General features: G+C 45.6%; 1 protein-coding gene across 8 annotated transcripts in view; it reads left to right on the top strand.

Annotated features, from left to right (window-relative positions):
• The window catches only part of PALM2AKAP2 (PALM2 and AKAP2 fusion), a 394465-nt gene that overhangs the window by 242494 nt on the left and 135456 nt on the right, over positions 1–16515 (top strand). The window contains exon 1 of one of the 8 annotated variants that reach the window (XM_067553251.1): positions 15258–15606. The exons of the other annotated variants lie outside the window; for them this stretch is intronic. The gene's annotated coding sequence lies outside the window, so the exon portion shown is untranslated. Of the gene's footprint in view, positions 1–15257; positions 15607–16515 lie in introns of those variants that run through there. 8 annotated transcript variants of the gene reach the window in all.

Raw genomic sequence — 16515 nt, 5'->3', positions numbered from 1 at the left:
GTCAGCAAGTTATGGATTCATGCTCTATGGAAACCAATACTAAGTGAGATGGCCTACGTTTTCCACTGTGTGATGATAGAATTTTCCTGGGCGGGAATAGTTTATCAGCATAAGTTGGATTCTACTCAGACTGGTTACAGGTGAGTCACTCCCCAAACATTTCAAGACCTGATGCAACAGTGGGATTTAGAAGGACTGGTTTTTATGAAGATAGGACTGAAATGTTTGAATTCTAGCAAAGGCGATAGCAACACAGATTGGAACGTTTAAAAAACAGGCGACTCTTAAGATGGTCTCACATTAAGATCCAGGTCTGTTGCTGCCTAGCAAAATATTTTTCAGCAGTTCATAGCAAAACTAGGCTTTAGCTAGCTTGTGTGAATCCATGTATGAGATCCTCACCCTTCTAGCCCACTCTCCTGTAGACCTTCCTCAGCACTCTCTCTTCTTCTGGACCTGGTCTGTGGGCCCTAGTGTTGACAGTCCCTTTAAGCACTGGAAAAGAACAGAGGGTGGAACAGCTCAGTACCAAAGGGAAGACGCATAGACAGAGAGCCATGTTATATGCACACAGCGCTCTGAGTCTCCGGACTCAGGCTTGCAAGGTGCTGATCACTCTCTGATATGCTGAGCACTCTCCGCTGTTGGAGAGGCATGGCCAGAGGTGGATATATTCCTGGGCAGTTCTTTGCTTATGTTCCTGCTGTGACTTGAAGGTATGGTATGGGCACATGCAGTTGTGTTAAAAATTTTAAGAAATAAATAAAAGATGGAGGGGGTGTGTGATATAAATGACTGAAGTCGATGGGAATTGGCGACGTCAGGACTTGTGTTCAATGCCTATTGATATCAATACACGTGAAACATTCATGTCTTGGCTCATAAGTGACTTAGAGTCTGTATAAATTCCTGAGCTCCTGTGGCTTCAAATATCTTCACATTAGAAGCAGTAAAATAGCCACAAATCTAAATAGATTAGACAAAATTTTGTGGAACTACAAAAAAGTGCTTCCCATATTAGGAAACGTACGGAAACAGAGGAATGAGAACTAATGTTTTTTTCTCCTGGTTTATTTTAAAAAAAAAATAGTCTCACTTAATAAAATGATCGCTTGCACACCGAAGGAAAAAGCTTAATGACATTGGCGGAGCTTTGTAATGGGAAGGCTGACTCAGTGTTATCCATGAAGTTATGTGAACAAAATCAGTAAAAAGTTGGTACAGGGAACTTAATAAAGAACATTATAGCACCCTTACTGGCATGCAGATAAACCAAAATCTATCTGAGCCAGGTATGCAAAGCTGAAATTTTCACTCTCAAAAGTTGCACACTCTAGCAGAGCTTCATATATTGCATGGTGACGTTTGAGGTTTATATTTTCAGAGACTACAGACTGTAACTAGTTTACGTGCTAGAGTACGAAACAGGCAGCATCTTCTCTAAGCTGCAATTTGCTGAGAGAGGCAGACCCCATCCTACTGAATCCCTAACACAACTCCCCTTGCTGCTGTTGAACAGTGAAATGACCGAAGATGATGATGATGATGCAAAAAAGCACAAATACGCCCCATTTAGATAGTCAGAAAAAGGAGGATCTAGATATTCCCAGAGCATTTGTAAATAGTAACCATAGAGGTTAGTTGCTTGGCTGGTGTAAAATCAGCATAGCTGCATTGAGATCAGTTGTTGATTTACACCAGCTGAAGACTTGGTCCATACAGTTCCTCTTGGCTAAATGAAACCTAAGATGATAGGACCAAATTGTGCACTGGGTCAGAGGTTCTCAAACTGGGGGGATGGGGCCCCCCGGGAGGCATGGAATGTATTCAGGGGAGGGAGGAGATGCTTTAGGACAAAAAATCTTACTGTGCACACTTTACCCACAGCAATGACTAGCTTGCAGAGCTGATTCCTCCCATATCAGGTCCTCCGATGATGCTATGCACTTGACTCTAGATGGCACTGTGCATTTTGAGGGATTTCTATTAAGCTTATACAAAGTCGTTGCCTTCTGTAGGTTAATCCGTTCGCTACGATATGGTGTGCACATTTAATTTTAGGCATTGACCATGATCACAGTTTTGCTTTTGTCTTATTATCATGGATCATTGGCTCTGTTTGAATCCATGCCTTACTGTTTTAATAGTTAGTGAAAGTTGCATGTTTGATTTGTTGGGTTTTTTTTAACTGGTATATGTACTTTTGTGATGGAGGTGGGGGCATAAACTACTACAGACACAAAGAAGGGGGAGGCACAATCAAATAGATTTGAGAGCAAGTGTCTTAGGATATGTACCCTACACAGTTCTCTACACACCCAAGCAGTGCCTCCCGTGTCTGCACTGCTATTTTTCGCCCTGCTGCAGGGAGCAGCCAGAGCCTTTCTCTGCTGCAGCGAAAAGCGCCAGCAGCTCCTGAAGTTGCCACAGCCTTTCCTCATTGCATCCTCCCTACCAGAGCCTCTCACTGCAGCACGTACCCTACCCGCTGCCATGAGCGTCGATGCAGCCTGTCTTTCGCTGCAGTGTGTAGCTACATGTAGTCTACACCACAAGTACACTACACGTTCTCTACCACCACAAGTGTAGAGATGGCATTCTTGTGCAGCCCCATATTTTAATAAACCAATGAAGAGACCAAGTACGCTCATCGTGATACTCTAAGTACTTATGGGGCCTCCTTTACCATAGTATCTGATCCCCTTACAGTTGTTTGTGTATTTATCCTTACGACATCCGTGTGAGGTAGGGAAGTGCAATTATCTCCAGTTTATAGGTGAGGAACTGAAGCTATTTGACTTGTTCAAAGTCACACAGGAAGTCTGCAGCAGAGCAAAGACCTGAACCCACGCTTCCTAAGCTCTAGGCTACTGCCCTAACTACTGGACCAATTTCTTCTGTTTTAGTGCTAGAATAGTTACCAAAGACACAAGTCCTGAATCTCCTTTCACCCTGAGCTACACCAGTAGGAGATCAGAATTAGTCCCACAAACTTGGGAAAGTTTCATTCACTTTGCTGGGCAGCTGGTACAACAAAACTAAAGAACAGGGAAAAGAGGGAGGGAACTGACTTTTAGACAGTGTGGCCTAAAACTTAAGGTGACCAATGACTTCAGGTGAGTCAATATTTTGAATGCTCAGTTTGAGATATCCTAAAGGGGCCTGATTTTCAGGGAGTGGATACTCAGTCTTTCAGGTGTTTCTGGTTAGGCACCCCAAATCCCTGGTAATCTTAAAATTCAGACCTGCATGTGTGGTGTAGGGTTTTTTGCCCTAATTAGGGTCCCATCTTGCTATCATTACAGGCATGGACTTTAACAAAGTCCATGAGAGTTCTGTGTTTAATTTGCTCTCTGAAATTGACCCATACTCTGCCTTTGGTTTTTTTAATTTTGCTAAAGCCATCCCCAGTTGGCTCCTACCAGTTCTAATTATTATGCTCCATAAGCCAAATTCTCCGTTGGTTGCAGCCACATACATCCTAAAGTCAAGTCAATGGGGCTAGACTCATGTAATGGAGAGGAGAATCTGGCTTATTTATTGGATTGCTCAGAAGAGTGTGAAAACTGAGTATTCACTTACAATTATGCCCTTTGCTAATTGTTCATGAATAAGTATTTTGGCTTGTATTGAGCAATGGTAGGGGAACTGAAAGCAATGTGAGTTGCTGAAAGATATTACAGCCATTGCGTTCGACCTCTGGCATTGTCATTTTATGTGCCTCAGCTTGGGAACTGTCCAAGGTAAGAAACAAAACTGTCATTCTGTCACGCCTGTGTGTCAAATGTACCCACCTGGCTTCACACTCCAATAACATTGCCCACTTAGAATGAATTCTAGTGAGATATCAAAATGCAAGAAGTGTTTGGTAGTGCAGAGTTAGATTTCCGTATAGATTGCCGTGTGTTTTTTAATTAGCAGGTCTACAATCAGGTGCTAGTCTCATCGTATCGTTATAGTGACATTTTGCATGGTTTCACTTATTAGCTGAAAACCGTGAATCTAAGATTTCCATCTTCTACTTAATTAGGTGAGCAGCTGTGTTTATGCAACAAGGGCCTGATCCAAAAACCCCTGATGTCAATGGGATTCTTTCCATTGCAGTTGAAGAAAAGAGCTGTTTGTTTTTCTTGATCATAATAGTATTGAGAAAAGCATCATGTTACAAAGAATTTATTTTCTGACTATTATCAAGTTTCCTTAGACGTACTAAGGAACATAGGTAAACTGTTTCCTCACTTAAGACCGAGTGAATTGGAATAATTATCTCTTCCACAGCCAATGCCATATATAGTGCTTGTGACCATTCTAACGTCATTGTGAGAGTTGGGACTACCTTGAACCTTCCTAGCACATACCCCTGATACGGTAGACTGCTTAACTTGTGAAAATTTGTATTTCAATATGTAAAATTCAGGAGTTTTAAAGGTATTAGAGTTGCCAGAATGGCTCCTTAAGATTTTAGCAGCATGGAGCCAGAAAAGGCTAATAATATGGCTTAGTGCTTTAAAAATGTGATATTAAGGGTCTTTCTGTTCATCTTTAAATACTTAAATGATATTATTTGTGCGACTGCCTTTCCCGTTATGGCCAAGGTCAGCAACATTGTGCCTGCTGATGTTGATGAGTCAAAATTATCCTTTGATTATAATAAGGATAAAAATTCAATTATCAGTAGATGATTCTTTTACTAACAGCTTACAGGCATGATACTACTATTTACACCTGTGAGAGGCCTGCGTGCTTGCAGGATCAAGCCCTAAGTCTTTATTTTCAGTGTTGGTGGAGGCAAATGTAAGAATTCTCTTGGATATGAAAGGTTTTGAAGTCTCTTATTTCTCAAATCTAATAGAATGTATCCAGTTAGTGAAATAAGTACCTCTTCTCTTCAATGTTGAGAAGCCAGCTCCCGCAACAGAACAGGTAGCATCTCTGTGCAAGGTAAAGGTGAACCATGCCTGTACAGCAGGGCCTTAGAATGTGGCCACCAACTCTTGCTGGTGGCCACTCTGACAAATTTTTTAAAAATAATTAACTTATACGTGTCAAAATCGTGGTAATTTATCTATGTAGGGTTTTTTTTGCAGACTCAGAAATAAAAATAATGTACAGTTGTATTTTGGTGCCCCTGACCCCCACTGCTTGCCCCTTGACCATGGTGCCTAGTGAGGCCAGCCTTGCTACCCAGGGGAACAGAAGTCCTCCCCTGAAGCCCCTTGGTGCTGCAGGGAGGGGCTGCCATTTTGCCCCCTCCCCATCTCTGCCCAGGAGGTGATTGTGGCTGCAGGAAAACCCCCTGGTGGCCGCACTTGAGAAACGCTGCTCTAGAAGTGAGAATAAGAGGTCATCCACCTAAAATGTTGTCTGAATGGCCTTTTGTGCAGTCATGTGCATTATTTTAAAGACCCACCTCTAATTTCTTTCTATGTCCGTTCTCCTCTGCCCCCCACCCCCTGCATTCTATCAGTATCCGTTAGGAAATGCTGTATACTTAAGGAATACTTGACCCTTTCCTCTTCTCTGTCTGCACTCTATCCTTGGCCAACTTTATCTGGTCACACTGCTTCAGTTTTTGCCCATCTACCTCTCCACTCGATATTCTTCCCTTCCATTCAGTCTCATATCTCCACCTGCCTCTGGTCCACCTTCCTAGATGCCCTACCACCATCCCAAAATTCAATTGGCATAAAATAAACTCCTCCTCCTCTGCCCCACCTCCCATCTCATGGCACACATGTGTTCTCCCGCTTTCTCCTTTTTATGTCACTCACTGCTGTTGACTTGATAACCTCCCTGTCGTTCAGCCTTGCCATTTTCTTATCTTGTATAATGTACTTTCTTTCTAGTTCCGCATTCTGGAATTAAATCCTGCCAGTTTTTCCTCTACTCCTCTTCCAAAATGCATCTGTTCCTTTCCCTGCTGATCACTAGGTCTGTATCTCATCTTGATTACTGCCGCTGTTACACTGATGAAATAAACAGCAGGATCTTACTCAAGGGACAAGGCAGTATGCCGCATTTATTGTGAACACACAAAATATTTGAAAAAGCAATTGCCTAAAACACACTCCCCACCTCCGACCCCCTTTCCCCCCACACACACACAGTTCTGCAGGAGGAACATAATTATCAGCCTCTGTGTTGCTCAAGCTGAATTACTGGCCAGGTGACTCAGACACGAGGATGGAGCCAGGCTCTGTCGGTCACGACACCATGTTCTTTGGGGTTTGCAGAACGAGCCCAACGTCCAGGTTTCTTCACCCCATTTTTATATTTATCCATCCCCATTTGGGTCTATGGACTTTGTCATGTCAGATCGTCTCCTTGTTTGATGTAATCGTCAATTACCTTTGAAATCGCAAGTGTGACATTCCTATTCCATTCCTGTTTCACACTTTGTTCTGTTCCTGTCCTTGGGTGTTAACTCCCCTGTTTTCCAGGGTTATCTTGATCTTCAGCCATCTGGGTTGTAAAAGTTCTTTAAACAAAAGCATCTTCTCTCCCTTCTGCCCTTGGAGGCTGAGAACCATTACCTCAGCAATTACTTCCTCGCCATCTTATCTCAGTAGACTCAAACTGCATTCACTCCTCATTCATACTTACTAAAAATCATTACATTCTTATCCCATTACATTGGTACATTATCTTATACTTACTAACATAATAAAATCCTTATACCTACGCCAAGTTTATCAATATCAATTTTACAAAAAGAATATAAAAGGAATCTTATTTGTCCTCTCATTGCCCCACGATTTACACATCAACCACATTCCTGATACGCATTGGGCACCTTACTTCACTTGTAAATTATCACAATTAGATTTCAGGATATTCCCAAACATTCATATGTAGATTTTCACAAACAGGGCCCCAATGTGTCATAAACATTAAATCACAAAATGTTGAGGCAGAATGTTCCCACTCATGTGTTCAAGCAGTCAGTTATCATAGTGGAGCCTGGGGTAGCATGAACAAACAATCAATGTGTCCAGAACATCCCTATCTATAATGCCTAGTTTTATTCTTTCTCAGTGTGAGGATTAACCCTTAAGCTTCAAATACATACCCATAGTCTGGGCCCACTCTGGTTCAGGCCTACATCACAGTACTGGGGCCTACATTATCTCTTTTAATTTGGACTCCATCAATCCATCCAAAATACTACTCTAATCCCATTACAACTCTCTTCAAAGCCTCTAAGGGGCATTCCCTCACCTTTTGCACCAAATAGAGACAATAGCTTACACTTCAAGTCAGTTGAAGTTCAAGTTAGTTCCTGAAAGCCCCTCATTTCATTTCCTGTCACTTGTCTCTGCCAAAGCTTCATAACTGACTCTTTGGATTACTTCTCTCACCTGCACCTTCTCCCCAGTGCCCCTTAATCTTAGATCTCTTGCCTACACAGTAGGGCACCCACCTTTACCCCAATCTGTAGGGCTCAAGGCATAACCCAGTTAAGGCACCCCCACCCTTTCCCAATCCGTAAGACTCTGCAGGAAAGGCACCTATCCTTACCCAATTCACACTGGGGCTCAGGGTCACCCATTCCCAGTCCGTAGGGCTCTGGGTGTAACCTGGTTAATTGAAGTACCCACCCTTTCCCAATTTGTAATTCTCTGTAGGTTTGCAGGATCATTTACCAGTGAAGGAGCCTTACACCGTAATATCCTTATTCTCAATGTATTAACAATTACCAAAACAGAATACATACACTAAGCATATAATGCTCACCACTTCCACTAAGGCAGACAAACTTCTCCTATTGGCCAATCAGGATTAGATCATCTGGGGACTCCAACTTCTGCACAGTATGGTTGGTAGGGTGTTGCGGTTGGGCAGCTCTGATCTTCTTGAGCTGTGTCCTGAAGTTAGGTTCCAAAGAATTTCCTTTTGGACTTCAGTTTATATAGTTGGGGCCTGCTTAGGTGTACATTAACCAATCATTTTAAACTAAAGTACTACAAAACACCAATCCTAGCCCATTACGAAACCATCCTTTAATCAATCATATCTCACCACCTTAACTGATTTAAATAGTGCACAAAGAACCAGACAAATATTTCAGATAAACAATAGAGAACTGGGTACCATAAAGACAAAACAATAAGAAGTGTAGATTTTACAACCACAACTGTTAAGTGATTCCTACTGTAATAGAACCTAACGGTCCTAATTAGGGATCATTGTGTGTGGTGCTATAAACACACCATAAAAATGGTCTCTCCCCTAGATGGTCTCTCCTACAATCTAAGTGGAATTGTAGCCAGGTTGATTTGAGGATATTGGAGAGACAAGGTGGGTGAGCTAAAACCTTCTATACATAAAATATGCTCTGAGGAGAAAGTCCTGGATACACAACTTCACACACTTAAAACTGCCTTCACCAAATAAGGATGCTCCCTCAGAGAAGCAGATCTCATCATGGAATGGGACACACAACTACAGTCAGAGAAGCTGCTTTTAAAAAAAACAACCAATTATACACCCCAAATTGTCACCTACTACCCCCCACTGGAGCCCCTCCAGGATATCATTAAGCAATTACAACCCATACTTGATAGGGATCCTATCCATACAGAAATCTTTCCAAACCCCTCTTCTGGCTTTCAAACAACTCCCCCCAACCTTATGAAGTTTATCAGAAGCAAGCTCCCCACAGACCAAGACACGCCAGCTCAGTGGAACCAAACCTTGCCACGACAATATGCAAAGCCTGCAGACATCTCCTATGATCATCAATCCCTCCCACAGCACACCTTTCAAGATTCATGGGTTCTTTCCATGCCGATCACCACATGTGGTGTTCCTCACCTCGAGCGCTAAATGACCCAATAGCTGTGAGTGAAATCAGACAATCACTACATCCTAGAATGAACTCGCAAGGAAAAATAATAAGACAAAAACACCCTATCAGCTGTGGGTAAACACTTCTCACAAAAAAAAATCATTCCATATCTGACTTCTTATTTTTTATCCTCAAAGGAAACACCTTCAAAAAAGATTAACTTAAATTCAAAACTTTTCTAGACACTAAAAAATCATGGACTCAAAAACAATGGCTTTAGGGCTCATTGCAACAGTCCCTAACCCACTAACCCTCCTTTGTCCTATGACTGCAAGGTGTTAACTACCCACTTCACCTTAAATGGTCTCTTGCAACATGTGTTAACTCATTTGCTTCACAGTCTGTTCCACTTTATATTTAACTGTGACGCTCTGGGCTTGTCTACACTTGAAATGCACTGTAGCGCGTCAGTATAGACCCTACCTACATGGACAGAAGGGGTTCTTCCATCAGCGTAGTTAATCCACCTCTCTGAGAGGCCATTTACCTAGCACTATCTGCACCGGGGAGTCAGGGCATCTTAACTACACCACTCAGGTGTGGATTTTTCATACCCCTGGGTGAGGTAGCTGAGTTGACCGAACTTTTGGTATAGAGCATGCGTTAGAGTACTTGCCTTTCCCAGACCTGAAGAAGATCTCTGTGTAGGATCATAAACTTGTCTCTTTCAACAACAGGAGCTGGTCCCATAAGATTTTACCTCACCCACTTGTCAGACTAACACTCCCTCATCTTTCAAGTCCCTCCTTTATAACCAATTGCTTTAAATATATCTATAATCCCTACTTCTCTTCCCCCTCATCTACAAAAGTTTATGATAATGGTGACAAACTGTTTTCATTTTCCCTGCATTGTGGGGAGTTATGGCCATGTCTATACGGCAGCAATTTCAAATATCAAAAATCTGGGGTGGGAGGGGGTGAGAGTAATTGAAAAAAGCATTTCCTGAAGGGGCAGCACAAGCAGTCTGCAGAATTTGCTTTTACCCTGTAAATCTTATCACACTTCAGCTGCTGCAGAACAATGTTGCTGTATCCCCTATAGACAACTTTACACTACATCTTGTCTTCTTCCTCCACCAGCCCAGTGATTACAGTATTGGCTAAAATTCACCCTCTGTTTCTCAGTGGGGACTTGATCCAAAGACCACGGAAAGACTTTAATTGGGTTTTGGATAAGTCCACAAACATAACATTATTATAATATATTTTATATACTGTAGAGAAGAAATTACTAAGGTTTTCTATCTTTTTTTTTTTTTTAAACCCTTATCTCTTGTGAGCTGTTTAGACAGAGGAACAATGTATGAATGTACATAAATGGTGAAATATTGAAGTTTGTGAACATCTTGCCCAAGTTAGTGATAATATATATAGAATGTGTGATGTGATATGCTGTTGTGTTTATATGCTGTGTGTGTGTCTATGCAGGTGGTAACTCAAAACTCTCCCACAAATACACTTCTTGCCCCAGAGAGCTTGCAGGCCTAGTTCAGCCAAGTATGATACATTGGACAAGGAGAGTGAAGATTGAGACGTCATCAGTGACATCAGCATAGGATGGCCTCTTGCAAGAAGCCCCTTGAAAGAGGGATGGGAAGGATGAGAGGGAGGTTGTAGTTTGAATGGAAAATTGTAGGGGAATGGCATGAAAAGAGAGAGTCCACACTGGCAAAGGAAATAGAAGAAGCTGCGGTGCAGCAGAGGTAGCCTAGAAGAAGTGAGAGCAGCGATGTAGGCTGGGGTAGAATTGTGCAGTGCTTTATATAAAAATGTCAGTCCTAGGGCTTTGTGATGAGTGCATTACCCAAAACGAGGAAGTGCCATGAGTGAGGCATGCACCTGTTCCCAAACAAAGTGCAGTAAAATCTCTTGTTGTGCCACATCACATGTGCTAGAGGTTTCTTAGGGTTGGCGGGCTGGTGTGTTTTGGGAGAGAGGCACAGCTGAGGGCTGAAGGGTGGAACTTCCAGCTGAAGCATGGAAAAAATGATTTCATGTTACTTTAATCTGCACGTGACAGTAATGTCATTAGGTGGGACCCTACCAGGGATAGTCATCCACTCTGATGGGACTATTTACATATCCACATGCTGTAGTAAGTAGTACCAAGAGTAGGTTGGGGGGTTGTAAGTTGATGGTTGATGAAGTAGTGTGGAGCCACCACCATGACATTACGCTCAGAGGTGGTAGTCACACTGAAGTCAATGGGACTATGCGTGCCAGGCAGCATGATCAGGCTTCATGTAATACACAAACATGCAGTACGGGGGATATATTTATAAGTGAACCTTTCAGCCATCAGAGGAACGTAGAAATTAAAATGATTAGGACAGCACATAGAGACCCCATTAAGACTCAGGCCTTAGGGGGGGTAGGAGCTGTACAAACACAGTGTAAGATCTTCAGGCAGGGACTGTCTTTTACTATCTAAATAGAGAAGAAGAGAACGTGCCTTTCCTTCAGTCATACAGTAGGTTAATGACAGAGCCAGGAACAGGGCTCCTGCATCCCACACCTGTTCTGTCTCCATCAGCCCATACTGCTTCTCTGTAATTATTAAGCATTCCACCCTTGTATTGAATATAAAGCATTTATGAATGTGACCGCCAGTTTTCTCACAGCTCTTTATGCTAACTAACTGACTGGATCACTGAATGCAGTGGGGTTTTAGGGAATGCACCGAGAATACAAAAGAGTTCCATTTTCCTTTCAGACACATAGTACTGCCACTCTGTGTGTTCCTTCATTCAAATTATCAGTATATCATTTGGACCCGGGGGGGGAGGAAAAGATTCTAATCTCCAAATTGCTAGCAGCTAATTTAAGACTCTTAATCTACATTACAAGAAAAACCTGTTCCTTTTCCTCACTGAAAATTGAGAATGGTGACTACCAGCTAAGGCATCACATTTCAGGCCTCCATTTCCTTTCCTTTTATAAGGGGAGATGACATGAGAAAAGAGGTCACCTGATCATTACTGAGAAGTAAACCAAGAATCAACTGCTTCCCCCCAGGATCTTTACAGCAGCTGCATCACCATTAAGGCCATAGGACTCTTTGTGCCCTCCTCCTGCCCCTACTAAGTCTGAGATCCGCTCTTCTGCAAGTTTGACTAAAAATACATTCTTGCAAAATGGAACCTGCCTGGCTACCGTGAAAACTGCAGAACTGTGCTAACCTGCTCAGTAACCCGAGCACACAGCATCTTCCATAACCATAAGTCATGAATACAGCATTTTTCCCTTGCCATGGGTATTCAGCCCGCTAGTGGGCCCCCTAAAAGTTGCACTGACACAATTTCTTCCTTTGAGACGTGCCCGACGTATTCCCCATTTGAAGGATAATGCCTCTCTGACCAGCACTAGAGTCATTCAAAACAGAAGACACGTTCTTAATGTAATCATTGCACATGTGAATAAAATGTGCTTCCCTCAAACGGGACTCCAGGGTATTGCTAACTGTTTCCACTATTAGGGAAGGGAGGACTCCTGTTCACTTCAAGACTTCAACCTCCCACCATGGCATTGGGGGCTACTAACTGCCAGAACAGAGGAAACAGTGAGATCACTTCCTGCTTTGCCCCTTCACTCATCTCTCACTTCCTTTGACATTCCTTCCTCTGTCTTTCACCCTGCCCAAGTCAAGGAAATCTTTGTTGTTCTTCAGTCAGGACTTCCATTTCAGTTTCCACCTCTGGCTGAGGACACAGCTGAGGACAGGCAGATTATAATCTAGGTCAGCTGATGGGGCAGAGAGAAAGGGAGCGGCAGCAAGCATTCTTTGTGTTTAAAAGGAAGTCCTTTGATGGGAGTATCCTACCAGAAGCAAAATGTAGAGGGATGGGAAAATTCCAAGGGGCAGCTGAGCATGATTTCCCAAATTTGCAGCTGTCCCAATATCCCCAAGAACATCCTGCAGGTGATAAGATTCAAGGGCATGCAGGCATGGGTTCCATAGTAATGCCCCAGCCTGCCTTCCCCCAAGTGCAGCCTGGAGATCTCAAGCTCCCTTTCCAAAAGCATACGCAGAATAAGGAAAACCAATGTTTCTTGCAAGTCAGCATTATCTTGGCATTGTACAGGCTGGTTTTGATGGGGAATGATGCTATGGATAGTGTCACATCCTTTCCCAAACCATGGAGCACCAAAAGCAGGCATGAGGCTTCTGGGGAATCAGGGGTGGGAAATGTCATTTTAAATATTTAAAAAAACAAACAAACCTGCTCTTGCTGACAACTGGACTAATTTTGCAGATGTTATATATACTTCTGACGTGCTTAGACACTGTTGGGACAATGTGCACTGATCTCCTCCTTCATTTGTCAGGCAAAGCTTCCCCTTGCCTTCAAAGAAAAAGTTAGCATTGGTTACAATCTGGCAAAGAGTCATCTCTTCTTCTTCCGGCCTTTAGCTTCAGCTACAGCCGCTATCTGACATTAACCAAATGTATTTAAAACCGATGTCTGAAGACACAATTTCCTTCTGCTGTTGTAACTGTTAAAAATGCAAATTACAAGCAATGGGAAAAACTCATTTAAAACATATGTGATGAAATATCACATGATTTCCTCTCTGGTGTATTATCTGTGCCCTGCCTCATTAATACTAATTAAACATATCCCTGCTGTAAGAAGAAGTAAAAAAATCAAAACAGCATCAGGGTTTCTTACTATATTGCTTCTGCTAATAAACCAAAACTCCATGTTCTACTTATACAATTAAATCTAATTTAGTATAGGGGCAGTAAGGTGGAGAGGAGGGGTGAAAAAAGCTGCTGTACTGAAGATTCAGAAATAGGTGTTAATCTCTTTGGAGTTGAAGCGTCTTCAGTTCTTGTGAAGGTCACAATTTTCTTTAGGGTACAGTATTGCTAACTCCAAAAGTTTATGAATCAGGCCCCCTACAAATATGCAATTGACTTTAAAATACCCTTTAAAAATAACCCAATTTTTTTTAATTCACCTTCTGATTTTGGAGCCTTTCTTAGGGCCCAGTCATTTCATGTTTTCCAGCTTTTCTTTCTAAGCACAGAGGCTAGAAATTTACTACCATTTTTTTAAAATGAAAACGGAGATTCTATTATTCCAGCAGCTGCAGCATGAAGAAAAACACCGACCGTTGCAAGACTTGTAATACAGTCATGATAGGCGGCAATAGTGATTGATGTTTCTTCTCTATCTTTCCTCAATACCATCTTTGGCCCTGATCCTCTTGTGTCCATGCACTTGTAACTTGGCCTACACGGCTCTACACGGGAGTAAGGGAGTAAGTCCCCTTATACAGCTGTGTGAGCTATCTCCATCTCTAATCCAGGCCGAAAGGCGTAGGCAGGGACTGTGCATCCACTTAGTCCCTGCCACAGTCAGGTGGGCAGAGAGGGTCAGAAGCTTGGTTCTACCTGCCCTAGTCCCTGGGCAGCACAAGTGAGCCAGCATGTGTATATGGAGGTGAGGGGGGGGAGAGATGTAATTTGCTGCCAGTATGGCCTATCAGCAAAGTCCTACCCCATGCCCCACATCAAGAAGAAAGCAGGGAAGAAATTGCTACTTCGAGGTGTGTATGAGTCAGCACCAGCACTGAAGGCACCTTGTTCAAGTACCTCTTCCTCAGGGCTGGGCCTAAAGGAACAATCTTGCCCACAATGTACTCTTATACTGCCATTTGGTTTATTTTGTATTACCATAATACCTAAGAACTCCACCCCAGGACCCGTGTGCTAGGCGCTGCACGAACCCAGATACAGAACAAAAAGAGGTGGATCCCCAAGAGCACTCTAAGGGTATGGCAGCTTGAGTAAACATAGCCAGCTCGCTCTCATCGAGCCAGATGGGGACGAAGTCCCCACCGTGTGCACCTAGGGGTGGACTATCCCTGTGAGTACCCGGGGGGAGGGAGGATTTGTAGAGCAGGGCCATACCTTCATTATAAAACAAGCGCCAGCAGCTGGCTGCAGACAGAGGGGGGAGGGTGGGTCCCTTCTGGCCATGATCTGTGCATGTAGGGTAGGATTCAGGTGTGTGAAACAGTCCGCACTAACAGCCCCCCACCACCTGTTCTGTGACTTACACACTTCCTAGTCCAGGGCCGGAGCATTCCTAGGTGCTCACACCTGCCCGCATTTTCCTTCTCGCATCACTGGTAGCCCCAGGCTTTCGCACCAGCAGGGAAGAGCACCATCTACCTCTGCCAGGGCGTGTGCGCCTCACTCTCACACACACACACTCTCTCACGCACCACCAGGCACTGTCCCCAGGCGGACACACTCGCCCAGGTTCTGATGCGCTGCCCGCTAGCACCAGCCTGGGGCCCGGCCTCCCCTGCCGAGGGAGGGCTGGTGACAAAGCAGAGCCGGGCTGACGGCTGGGGGGTGTAACCTGAGCGGGCGGCTCTGCCCGGCTGGCAGCGGAGCGAGCCCTCCTCCCCCCGCGACCGGCGCATGGAGCGTCTGGCCCGGCAGCAGCAGCAGCAGCGAGGAGGGGCCGCCGGAGGGCGGCGGCAGAGGGTTGGCGAGTGAGCGAGGACGCGGTCTCCGGGGGCACGCTCGGCGGGCCGGGAGCAGCTCGCACAGCCCGGCTCCAGCGCGGGAGGAGGCGGCTGCAGCAGCAATTGCCGAGCGGCTGCTTCCCGGCGTGGGAAACCCCGGACTCGGAGCGGGGCAGCCGGCCTGGAGTCGCCTCGCCTGGTCACCCTCTGCCTGGCAGCCGGAGCCTCCCTCGGGCCGCAGCCCGTCTGTCTGTCCGTCCGCCGCGCGCCCCGGTGAGTTGCCCCCGCCGGGGGAAGGGGGAGGGGAGGGGTAAAAGCTGCCCCACGAGCGGGGCAGGGCAGCTCTCGGCTGGTGCAGGGGGCGGGGGAGTAGGGGGGGGGGGCGCTCTGGCTATCGCAGGGCTCACGTCCTGCACCGCTTGGAGGTTGGTTGTGTGTGTGTGTGTGTGTGTGTGTGTGTGTGGGAGATACTTTTGCAGGGTGTTTGTAACGGGTTCATGGACTGCGTCTGGCTGGGGGGGCACTAAATATTGGAGGGCTTCGGGGGTGCAAATGTCGCGGCGGGGGGGGGTTCAGCTAGCTGGATGTGGCTGTGTGACCCCCACCCCCGCTCCGCCGGGAAGGGAAGGAGGGAGGGTTGCATGTGGGGCTGGGGGTCCTGGAGGAAGGCACCCGGCAGGCAGGCGCTGTGCGGTGTCTGGGGGGCAGTCCTGCCCCCTGGGAGCTGGGGGGGGGGGGAGGGGAGATTCTGTTTAGGGGCAGGGTCCTTCTTTGATCCCTGAATGTGGGGTGCGCTGGGGCTGGAGTGCAGGGGAAGGGGGGTGGGGGCGCACAGCTGAGGGGGGTGGATGGGCGGGCGGGGAGCACGGCTGCAAGCCGGGGAAGCGGCGCTGCTGCGGCTCACTGCGGTGCAGACGCAGGCAAGGGGAGAGCTGCCCGGCCGCCCTCCGCGTGTGCGGAATGTCAAGCACCCGCCGCTGCTCGGCCGCACTAGCGCGTTCGCTGCGGCTGCTCCGGGCGCTCCGCCGCCGGCTGGTTGTGTTAGTGCTTGGCCGGGCTGGAAGGCGGAGCGTGGGGCTAGCGAGTGAAATCCGTGCAGCGCGGATCCCGTGGAGTTCGGTCCTCCGCTAACCACCCAGCCCCTTCAAGTCTCCTCACATCCGCTCCTGGTGATTTCTGGGG

This window comes from Emydura macquarii, unplaced genomic scaffold, assembly GCF_026122565.2.
Source record: "Emydura macquarii macquarii isolate MOO-44397 ecotype Brisbane River unplaced genomic scaffold, CSIRO-AGI_Emac_v2 contig_1451, whole genome shotgun sequence".
Taxonomy (NCBI): domain Eukaryota; kingdom Metazoa; phylum Chordata; order Testudines; family Chelidae; genus Emydura; species Emydura macquarii.
Note: the sequence above shows the minus strand (reverse complement) of the source record. Positions and strands in the feature narration are given on the sequence as shown.